This window comes from Amblyomma americanum, chromosome 7 (assembly GCF_052857255.1).
Source record: "Amblyomma americanum isolate KBUSLIRL-KWMA chromosome 7, ASM5285725v1, whole genome shotgun sequence".
Lineage (NCBI taxonomy): Eukaryota > Metazoa > Arthropoda > Arachnida > Ixodida > Ixodidae > Amblyomma > Amblyomma americanum.
In genome coordinates this window covers 117,247,519-117,259,596 of record NC_135503.1, presented here as the reverse complement: position 1 = coordinate 117,259,596, position 12,078 = coordinate 117,247,519, and the positions used below count along the sequence as shown (strand labels likewise).

Genomic DNA, 12,078 nt, shown 5'->3' with positions numbered 1-12,078 from the left:
CGGCAGTAGCTCGGAAAGGTGTGTGGTTCGCTCGTAAATTTAGTAATCAGGAGTTCCGACCGACCGTTAAGCAGGTGGACAACGCTTCGGAGCGAGCAAATGCCATGTGTCAGCAGCAAGGAAAGGTTGCCCTCGGCGACTGCAGGTCCATCACATAGCCCACTATCGCAGTCGACACTTTCAAAAACACTGGAGCGCGGCGGGATCAAGACACTTTCAGTGAAAATACGAAGAGCGGAGCTGCGTTGACGAACGTCGGAGGTGTCGTCGGCTTTCGCTGTAGAAAACGTAACGGTTCTGTGCCGCAGGTCGATAATAGCACCGTTTTCACGGATAATATCTACGCCCAAAATCAGGTCACGAGAACAGTCGCGGAGCAGCAGGCAGCTAACTATGAATGTCGAGTCGTTGATCTGGACCCTAGCCGTGCACTCTTGATATCAAGCTTCCACGCCCCCGGAGGTCGCTGTCCTCAGTTTTCCTGGCGAGGGCTGGGCGATCGGCCCGCCGTCACTCGCGAGGAGTTCTGCGCATTAAGTGAAAACCATGATCGGCGAGGTGACGGCGATCGGGACTGACGGCACGCCATGGGCCACAGAGGTTGCTGGGTTAGGTACTGTTCAATCTCACGGGGCCGCTGTCCAAATGGGGCCTTTGCGCATCGGAGGAAAAACCCTGCAGGCCAAGCTCTCGATATGGGCACCGGTGGAAAAGGTGACCGGGCTCCCCACATTGGAAGCACAAACGCCGGCGGTCAGGGCCACGACAGATGTCCCCTCTGCGCAGGCATTGTCGATCGCTCTAGATTCGGTGCTGCACTGGCTGCACGGAGGGTAGCAGGACGTCGTGATGGTTGGGAAAAACTGCCGCTGGATTTGGGGCAGGGCGTCGCAGAGCGTCAGCGTATGTCGGGCGGCAGTAGTCTGTCTGGGTAGGCTGGGGTTCGGCATGTAGTAACGGAGGCCTGATAGCTTGCTCCACCTCTTCGCGGATAACGCTCATAAGGAAATTTGTCGCTGGCTGCGACCTACCATAAATTGTCTCTAGCGTCTCACGGACAACAGCGCGGATCATATCGCGGAAAAAGTCGGTATTGCTGTTGAAAGCCAGGAGGGACTCCATAACAGAAGCGGCAAGGACTGGCCGGTGTTTTGCTCGCGCTTCCTTCCCGCTGTTGAGTTCGGCGAATTTGGACATGGGGAGGATTCTCTGAGGACAACCGCGAGGGTGCGTGAGCCCTCTGGGGGAGACGTGGCTGCAGGAATGCCGGAAGCAGCGACGATAGTAGCGTCCCCACGTGTTCGAACAGAAATGCCGGAAGCAGCGACGACCATAACGTCCCCACGTATTCGTTCCGGTCATCAGGCGACGAAGTACAGGATCAGCGTTCCCCTCTTCAGTCACGCTGGGATTGAACAATTGTCCGAGTGCCGCGCCTTCGACAGAGGTTCCGCGTTCCGGTCATCAGTACAAGATCCTTCAACCCCTTCTGGGAGACAGTCTGCATTCCTGTGTCACGCAGGCGCCTTCCGGGCCACATGGGCGCGGTCCGGACGCACGTGCGCGCATGCCTGGAGGCCGCAGGAATTACAACGTGCAGGGTCCTGTTCCCTTTCCCTCGACCGTGCTACGAGAGAACATCAGGACCGCCCTGCCGTGGGTGGTAGCATTAGTGCCATCGTGTGATTGGACATCATTCTTCGAACTATATTCCCCAGCTAGGGATCTGGGGAATATTGCACTGTTTTTGGTAAATTTCGAACGTGCATGCGGGAAGGTGTACATCAACAAGAGCGTTTCGTCGGAGAAGTTACTTCCTCTACTTCCGTGCGAAGCGGCCGAAGTGGCGGCTCGCCTCTCACGGGAAGAATGTGCTGACTACGAGGAGGTAAAGAGCGCACTGCTTAGGAAGTACCGCCTTTCTGCTGAAGCCTTTAGGCAGCGATTCAGGCAGGCAAAGAAAGGCGGAGAGTCGCATACTGACTTCGCGTACCGGCTTATAAAGTCAACTTAAAAGAGTGACTTAAGACCGCTAAGGTGCACTGAAGTTATGACAAGGTACTGGAGTGTATCGCACTAGAGCAGTACTATAGCTAACGAAAAGAGTTCAGCTTAAGTTAAGGATAACGCAGCGAGCCATGGAAAGAAAAATGATAGGTGTAACGTTAAGAGATCGGAAGCGGGCAGAGTGGGTGAGAGAACAAACATGGGTTAATGACATCCTAGTCGAAATCAAGAGAAAGAAATGGGCTTGGGCAGGATATGTAATGCGAAGGAAAGATAACCGCTGGTCCTTAAGGGCAACGGAGTGGATTCCAAGAGAAAGTAAGAGTAGCAGGGGGCGGCAGAGGGTTAGGTGGGCGGATGAGATTAAAAAGTTTGCAGGCAAAGGGTGGATGCAGCTGGTAGGGGATAGGGTTAATTGGAGAGACATGGGAGAGGCCTTTGCCCTGCAGTGGGTGTAGTAAGGCTGATGGTGATGATGATGATGATGATAGCGCGATTCTAGAAGATCTCAGGATATGGCTGCAAGATGGGCTAACAGATATAGACCTAGACAAAAAAGCGGCACAGCTCGCAGACGAGTGTTACGTTCGCCGAAACCTCCAAAGCAAGGTAGGGTACGATAACAGGTTAGGAAAGAAACTTATTTAAAGAGAATCCCCGACCGAAGGGTGCCACCACCACGCCGGGATCACCGAACAAAGGATGCGGGATCAAAATGAGGAGGTAGCGACAAAAAGATTGAGTCACCCAAATCTGCCAATTCGCCGAAACAGCGGGCATCTGGAGCTCGCACGTTTGAAGAGCAAATGCCGTTGTCTGCTATAATTGCAACAAGGAGGGTCACATCTCTTTGAACTCCAAACAGCAAAAGATTGCTTTCGCGTGCATGCGAGAGTCGGAGGAAAACCTTAAATTTCTGGAGCCAGAAATGCGGGACGTGGTGATAAATGGCAAGAAATTCAGAGCACTCCGAGATTCAGCAGCTACCATGGAAGTTGCTCACCCGTCCTGTGTTTCCTCCACGGACTATACCGGGGAATGCGCCTGGATTAAGCAGGTCGTCGAAGAACAGAGTGCATGCTTGCCTATAGCGAAGGTGACTCTAGAGGAGACTTTTGGCCGGCTAGACACAGAAGCGGCAGTTAGCGCAAACTTTCCGACACACTTGCCCTACCTGTTTTCGAACAAATCCTAGCAGCTGCTGAAAGAGAAAGATCTCTCTTTCACCTCGGGCTTGGCTTGCATGGCGCTAACACATTCTCGAGTGCGAGAGCTCGCAAAGAAACTCGACTTCGCTCCGATAAATGAGCAGGCACCGAACCCTTCTCCCGACCAGCCGGGGGACCCTTGAAGGAAAACTGCTCCGCCTAATCCGCATTAGCATGACCATGAAGGTGTTCCCGAATCAGCGGTAGCTCATAAAATCCAAGGAAGTGCTGATTCCGTAGAGAACGGGGCAACAGGAGGCAACGCGGAGGGTTCGACATTAACACCTGCTTCGACTTGTTGGGAGGAGTTGACTAAGGTTGATAGAAAAGCACTCATTGCAGAGCAGAAAAGCGACTGATCTTTAAGAGCTTTAAGCAATAAGGTGAGAGAGGAAGTCGCCAGAAAGAACATCACCTTTCATGAAAAATCAGGCCTTCAGTACCGGAAATACTGCGACTCAAAGGGACGCGCATATCAGCAACTCCTAGTGCCTGAGAAGTACCGGCGGCAGCTTCTAGAGCTTGCACACGGAAATACATGGGCGGACCACCTGGGCACAAAAAAAAAACAAAAGATAGATTAGCCCTCGAATATTACAGGCCTCACAGCAGGAATGACGCGGACCAGATTGTTAGAACTTGAGACACCTGCCAACGGGTCAGCCATTCGACGGATAAATGGAAAGCGCCCATGACACTGGTTCCCATCATTACAGAGCCCTTTCGGCGTCTTTTAATAGTTACTGTCGGCCCGCTGCCAGCGTCCAACTCTAGGTTGTCGCTACATTCTGACCTCACTGTGCGTGGCAACAAAATTTCCTGAGGTCATTCTCTTGAAGGAGCTATGTTCCGCATGTGTTGTAGACGCCCTTTTGTCAATTTTCTCTCGCTTGGTGTTCCCTGCAGAGATACAAAGCAATAACGGGATCCTGTTCACAAGCTGCTTGACAACTACGTTCTTTGAACGGCGTGGGATTAAAATAATTCGCAGTTCCATTAACTACCCTAAGTCAAATCCAGTCTAGCATTTGCAATCAGTGCTAAAGCGGATACTTAGGTCTCTGTGTTTTGAGCATAAGGAAGATTCGGAAGGCTGCATTCCAGCAGCACTCTTGGCAATGAGATCTGTCCTCCACGAAAGCACGGGATTTAGCCCCGCTGAACTAGTCTACGGGAGTGACTTGAGGACCTCCGTTGCGCATGCTGAGGGAGTCATGGAAGGGTTAAGGAGAGGATCCCTGTGTAGTGGAATACGTCCTGAAGCTACTGGAAAGAATTGCGAAAACCTGAGACCTCGTGGAAGCAAATGTCCGAGCAGCGCAGTCACTGTCGAAAGTGTACAACGACAAATCGGCACTCAAGCGCACCTTTCAACCTGGCGACCAGGAGCGCGATTACGGATCAGTCTTAATCGAAATTGTCTCAAAAAGTATATCATTTGCCTCTCTCCTATTGGTCGGCGGCCATTTTGATTTTTTTCGTCACTGACTGTCGTCGTAAATGGCGCAGAAGTGGTGACGTTGGCCATCTAATTATGCGGGCCGATTGAGACGATTTTTTGAGACTGGAAAAAGTAGTATCAACACGTTTGAGACAGAAAATGGCGGCTGTTTACATCGTCGTATACGCGGGTGGCCGCGCGAGCAACGGTGTCGGAGGGTGCATGAAGACGACTTTGACGCGCGGGAGAGTTATTTCGAGGAGACTGCGCAGTGTCTGTGCGACGAACTCGCCGTTGAACTGGGAAGTGCGCGGGTGAGTGCGCTGTCAGTGGAGCGGCAGGTGCTGTGCGCGCTGCGCTTCTTCGCCTCCGGTGGGTTTCAAGGCGCCGTTGGAAATGAAGAAAACGTCGGCGCAGCCCAACCGACTGTGAACAAGCCTTTGCGGCGGGCAGCGGAGACCAATGTCAACGTTGGGTAACAGAAGGGGGGTGTTTGCTTTCCGAGGAGACCCGAGGAGAAGGCGGCGGCGAAGGAGGGCGTCCTTTGCCTAAACGTTCGCCGCGGCAGCATCTCCGGCGTCGTCGGGTGTGGCGATTGGGCACTCATCACTATCAAGGAGTCTGGGGGCAGTGCTGCGAACGAGCCGCAAGCGGTTCTACGCTGCGGACGTAATAGTGAGTATACCTCGGCCACTGTTTTTGACCGCATGAGTTCAAGTGCTACAAGTGCATGAGCTGCAAGTGCGGGCCTCGGCAGCGAGAGTGAGTACGGGCTGTGCTTGTTTTTTCTCAGATCTGTGGCGCGAACATGTGCATCCTGGCCGTGGACTCGCGCTGACCCGGATCCTTCCGCGACGCGTTTGTCTGGCGGCATTCCGAGGCGGAGGAAGGCCTGCTGGACGACGGTGATTTTTTTTCTGGGTAAGCAGTAAAATAGCCGTGTCACCCGTCGGGCGAACTCAGTCACATCTATTGAGCTCCAGCACTATGCATTTGGCCGGATCTGCTAAAGCTACAAGAATCAGTCTGGACAGTTACACAAATGCAGACACTTTACAGTATGATACAATGTATTGCCACCCTTTCCTTTTGTTAAATATAATTGCAGCAGAAACACAGGACACATATTACATTTGAAATGCATAGCCTTTCCTGTTGAAGAAACCAAAGCAAAATGCACCTGACAGCGCTTGTGTTTTGTAGGCAATCATAGCGCATCATTTATATGAATATGGTGGTAAAAGACTGACCTTACAGTAGTGCTCACTTATACATCTAAATCCTGCATGTATGTATGCTCTTGAATGTCATATTCAGCAAAGCCTGGATGTGGGCTACTTGGCGTGAGTCCTCTACTGTATAGCAGAGTGTCCTGTAATGCTGTTGAGATCACTGAGAAAGGACATGCTTAGCCGCATCATTTTTTGTTATGCAGGAGACTATGTCTACCCACTGGAGCCATGGCTGCCTGCACCAGTTGCACGACATTACAGACCTGACTCAGCAGAAGGCCTGTACAACACGCCACATGCTTTCACAGAATTTGTGGCTGAGCGCTGTATTGGTGTGCCGAAGAGCTGCTTCCGTTGCTTTCAAGGGCACCGGATGCACCAGTGCCAGTGGAAGTGGACAGTGCGCATCATCACCGCACGTGCTGCACTTCACAGCCTCTGTTTGGATGTGCCCATATCATGTACTTCACAGCCTCTGTTTGGATGTGCCCATATCACCAGAGGGTGCAGGCGACACTGCCTCTGACCCAGATAACAACGGGCCACCTCTAAATGGTGGCTGCCTCGTACAGACGGGATCCCTCCTCACCTGCCTCCTGAGAAGAGCATGCGGTGCTGTACTTTTGGCCTCTCTAGGACGACCCGTCTCCAGAGGAAGGCGTACCGAGGGATGGTGCAGCGGCAGTTGCGATGGAAAATCTAGCGTCCAGAGACGACTCACCATGCTGGCATAGAGACTCATATCAGGCACTCTTCCCCTGTTGCCACTGTCATTTCCTTGTGTCATTGCACAACACACATCTGCAAGTGTGTGAGCAATTGTGTGATGTGGTTGTGCCCTTGGCCAACCTGTGTGCAGCGAGAAGCCAGCAGTGACAAACAAGTGCCCCCCACCGGCTGCCACTTCATTTTCAGTGTGTTTGCCAGTATATCTTCCAGTCCCTCAGCAGCGTGTTGCACAGTCTCTTCCTGAAGACGGAAAAGGTGTTGAAGCAGCTCGCCCAATTTCTGAAAAGCATCATTTTGAACTTTCTTTTGTCAATGCTTATGTTAGCCCACCTGCCCCTTCTCTGCTGTCTCCTTCCAGCTTGGTGGAGTGCCTGTGGTCATTACCTGTGTGACGAACATGCATGAACCAAACGTGTAGTGCTGGAATAAGGCATGAAATATTTGTGATGCTTGTTGGAATCAAAAAGCTGTTTTTTATTGCATCATACATTCAGTAAGCACGTTTATTTTTTTAGGCACAGCATTTGACACGAGTGTTTCTATTGCAGAAAAGGCAGTGTACATACAAGCATACTTTACCTTGATGTACAATTACCGTATGGCATTTCTGAGTGCAGTTAAGAAAAAAAATCTGAAAAATTGAGTTCAAAGTGCATGTTTTCTTTCATACAGAGGCTACCTGTGCAATAAATATGGCATAGTACAGTGTACATGATGCATTTTCCGGACTACAAAACATTTTGGCACATATAAGTAGTGTAAATACGAAAGCTAAGCTTTTAGCGTAATGGTGTGTGGCTAGGGGTTTCGCTCTGTGCTAAAAGCTGTACCTACTGCAAGGAAACCGCTGTACAACAATGCATAATAAAGATTGTAAGGTGCAGTGACTACAATGACTGCTGAATGACTAGAACATCTTCACTGATAGACAAAGATGTGTAAACATCACAGACACATCATCAAGGAGATGGTGTGTGATTAGAGGTTAGTTTACAATCACAAATCATGCAACACCGTTACTGGAAATGCTCTACAGCTCTAAGAATATACAGGCAGCTCCATTGTGGGAAATTTTGAGCACTCTGTTATTGCCCCATAACTGACACCTAGCTTGGTTTGCGTAACACAGGGCTATGAAGTCTTGTCCATGATGACACGAGACGGTGACAATGCCGAATGGCCGGACAAGCTCCTTGTGCTATCATATAATATGTGTGATAAGTGCAACTGCTTTCAAGCTACTTTTCGCCTAGGTATTTAATGTCCTAGTCATTTTCAACTGGCTGTTCCCTTTCAAACTGGAGTGGCCTGTATACTGGGTGTCTCAGATATGATGGACCTTAATTTAAAAAAAAAAACAAGTGGTCTTCCGACCTGAAGGGAAGTGCATGTTAGAAGCTATGCAAAGTATTTAAAGCCCTTCAAACACTGCCCTCACCAAACCCAATTATACCAACATCACTCCGCCTGCTGAGCAAAATACAATATTACACATCACTGCCCTGTCCTACCTACCTCACTGCCCTGGATCATATGCAATTCAAGCGCTGTGTACCAGCAAACATGAACAAACTTGCTCAACTTTCTGCCCAGTTGCAATTAGCCTCTATACATGCAAACTACTTATTTCCTGGTTGACCCTGGATCTACTACATGATCAGTAAATAACGTTAATGGAACAAGCTCGTTCTCTCCTCGGTGACAATAGCAAAGTTATCAAGTCAAGTGCTTCCTTTCTCTCTAAACAAAGTGGAGCATAAACATCACAATTTCTGCATCTTGCACAGGAAAAAAAAAAGAAACTACGGCAACAACTGAACATAAACCGAACGGAGCTACAAAAATACAAACGGAACATCAAGTGCTTAGCCCGATGTGGGCGGCAACACTTGGTTACGAGGCAGAAGAGTGCTGCCACAGAGGCAGGCCGTGTCGGCTCTCATTTCCCGCACCGAGATTGCAAGCTATCAGCAGCTGCACCTGTCTGTCGGCAGTTCCTTCTATGTGATGAAGAAAATAAACAGAACCACACGTCACTCGGTGATCGATAGGCGCCGACCGAGAACACAGACTAAAGTTGTCTTCGTCGATTTTCAAGCCCAGCGCTCCTTGTAAGTTGATCTGCGCAGGCCCGTAGCATTCACTGCCTTCAATCAGATTTTTCTGCACACTTCAGACATCCGCAAAGTGCCTTGATTTTAGACGACACGCAAAAAATCGGGAACTAGCCGTGGAATCAGCTGTTTTCTTGCACGCCGCCATGTTCACGCGATACCACTGCCAGCGCACCCTCATGGCAAAAGAAGTTAACCTGCAGCAAATTTCATTGCAAAACTGAGAATGCTTCTAATTTTCCCTCGTGTTGTTGAGATTGCAACACAGTTTACTACCAAAATAAAACATTGCTTGTTTTCTTCATTGCGTTTTTGTTCATTTTCAGACTAACATGTTCACGCTATACCGCTGACAGCACACCTTCGCGGCAAAAAAAGTGACTGAACAGCAAACTTAATTGCAAAAATGAAAACACTGGTTCTTTTGCTTGGTGCTGTTGGGTTTGAAATACAGTTACTTAGCAAAATAAAACATTACTCGTTTTTATTCACTGCGTTTTTACTGCAAAACATTAGTCTACGGTCCCTTGTCGTGCGATTAGTGGTTTCGGGGCGGAGCCCACCGCCTCCTTGCTCCGCATTGGCCGATTCGGCGGTCGGCATTTCTCGGTGTCGTCATTTTGACGTCACTGTCTCAATATTGAGACAGTTTTTTGAGACTGATCCGTAATCGCGCCCCAGGTGGTGTCGCTGCTTCCATCAAAAAGGAACAAGCATGAGGTGCAATGGGAAGGGCCAGCTAAGGTGATGTCCAAGCTTTCGGACACCAACTATGAGGTAAAATTTAAGAACAAACACAATCGGATAATCCACAGTAATTTGACGAAGCGTTTTTGCAGCGCCAACCATGGTTAACATGCCGCTGAACATGCCGGAGGAAGAGATCTCAGACATACCTTATGCCCTCATGAGGACGAGCAAGCAGCGAATGAGCTGCTAAATTCAATCGACAGAGAGCCACGTTTGGCGGAAAGTCATCGAGGAGACATAAAAAACGTCGTACGCGACTTTGAGGCGGTGTTTTCAAACAAGCCAAGAAAAACAACGCTAGTCAAACACGACATTGACCTGTCCAACGAACAGCCGATCAGGAGCAAACAGTACCGTGTCTCTCCAACACAAAAGAAAATCATTGAGACGGAGACCCGCAGTATGCACGAACTTGCATGGCGTCATGGTGCCCTGCGAAAGTGACGATACGTCACAAATCATTACTGTAGAGGCTCCAGGCGAGGATTCGAGACCTTGCGTGGACTACCGGAGACTGAATTCAATCACAGTGGACCAGACCTACCCCATTCCGAACATCGAGGAGAGAGTTGAAACAGTCGCTAAATCAGAATATATATCCACAATGGATTTAGTTCGTGGTTACTGGCAGGTGTCACTCACTGAGCGTGCCAGCAGGTACGCAGCATTCGTGTCCCCCGCGGGCACGTTTCGCCCTGTAATGTTGAGCTTCGGCTTGAAAAATGCTCCGTACTGTTTTTTAAACTTAATGGACCAAGTGCTGCGAGGACTTGCAGATTCCGCTCTCCTCTACCTTGACGACGTGGCAGTTTTTTCACATAACTGGAAGGAGCACATTGAACACCGGCGTATAGTGTTGAGCAGACTGCTTGAGGCTGGTTTAGCGGTAAGGGCGAGAAAATTCCACCTCGGGTGCGCCGAAGTGAACTATCTTGGGCACGTGGTTGGACGAGGCCAACGCAGACCTGCAGAACTTAAGGTTGCCAAGCAGGCTATAATCAGCATTATGTAAGAGACTACTTTGATTTGGTCAGTCCCCTGACCGACGAGCTGAGAAAAAGTGAGCCTACCAATCTTTCTTGGGACCAAAAGAAAGAGAAGGCATTTCAGAGTCAGAAAAACAGCCCTAAGCGAGCGCGCAATGCTGGCAGCGCCAGATGTCTCGAAACCATTTATCATACAATGTGATGCCAGCGACCGCGGGTTAGGCGCTATTCTTTGCCAGGAAAGCGATGGCAGGCACACATGGCCTGTCCTTTACTTGAGCCGTAAGCTCAGCACGCGAGAAGAGGCGTATAGCACGTCTGAAAAAGAATGTGCATGCCTCGTTTGGGCTATAGAGAAATCGGCATGCTACGTCTCCGGGTCCCGTTTCACAGTAGAAACGGACCATAGCCCTTTGACCAGGCTGCACAATATGTCGCCCAAAAATGGTCGTCTACTGAGGTGGAGCCTGGCACTCCAGCACCACAGCTTCGAGGCTCGCTACAAGAAAGGCAAGCTCCACACAAATGCCGACGGGTTAAGCCGAGCCTTTTAGCTGGTAAAGATTTTACCAAATGTGGATGTCGCACAAAATTTTAGTTTTGGAGATTTATTTAATATTCTCTTCCTAATGGAGAGCGTATATCTCCCACTTTTTTTGCAGTAATGTTGTTCATAATCAGGTAACATACCTAGGAGTACGTTTTCCATATTTCAGCCAAATATAAGTAAGACCGAGTGGTGTAACGTGCCTTGACTTTTAGGTATTGGGGCGGGCGAAATTGAACGCCACGTCGGCCAAATCCAGTCACCTATTCCCGTACCGCGTGCCGTCTAACCACCAACCTGATTTCATTTAGCGAATTTTTTTCCCTTCTAAATGCGCCTCGAGCGGGAGCACATGCCTTTGACAGGTGCCCTGTCTAAACTCCTCGTCAGGAGACACCATTGTTCATTCAGGCAAAACATTTGATCTCTTCAAGGTTTAGTTGAATTTTTTTTCCTATGTGCTGGTTTGGCCCTGAGTTTTGGTCTGGCAGGAAGAGTGGGTTCTAAGGGCACTTGCTTTTGTCAGGTGTGGTTTGGCGTCTGTGATCCCTTTTGGCTAGCGTTGCAGAGAATTTCCCAAAACGGCCTTCTGACGAGGGGAAGCGATGCCGAGCTTCGGCACTGAAGGTCGTCCGAAGACTCCCAGAGAGCATCTGGTTCCTGGCACGCCCAGTCAGCCGAGCTACTTCCGAGCAGTTGATCTTCCAGGCGCAATATCTGGCGGCGGGGTGCTGTTGTGCTAGCACTTCCTTGTTGCTGTTTAGTTGGGCTAATTTGGACATGGGGAGGATTCCCTGAGGACCACCGCGAGGTTGGGTGAGCCCTCTGGAGGAGACGTGGCTGCAGGAATGCCGGAAACAGCGACGATAATAGCGTCCTCACGTGTTCGAACAGGAAGGCCGGAAGCAGCAACGACCATAGCGTCCCCACGTATTCGTTCCGGTCATCAGGCGACGAAGTACAGGATCAGCGTTGCCCTCTTCAGTCACGCTGGGGTTGAACAATTGCCCGAGTGCCGCATCTTCGACAGAGGTTCCTCGTTCCGGTCACCAGTACAAGATCTT

The 12,078-nt window shown here is 50.0% G+C and overlaps 1 long non-coding RNA gene across 1 annotated transcript; it reads left to right on the top strand.

The window, feature by feature from the left end:
* Positions 1-4,824: 4,824 nt before the first annotated feature.
* LOC144099508 (uncharacterized) lies at positions 4,825-8,881 on the top strand. Its single transcript, XR_013307414.1, has 3 exons — positions 4,825-5,331; positions 5,450-5,577; positions 6,092-8,881. It is a non-coding gene; the product is annotated as an uncharacterized LOC144099508 (long non-coding RNA).
* Positions 8,882-12,078: the final 3,197 nt, after the last annotated feature.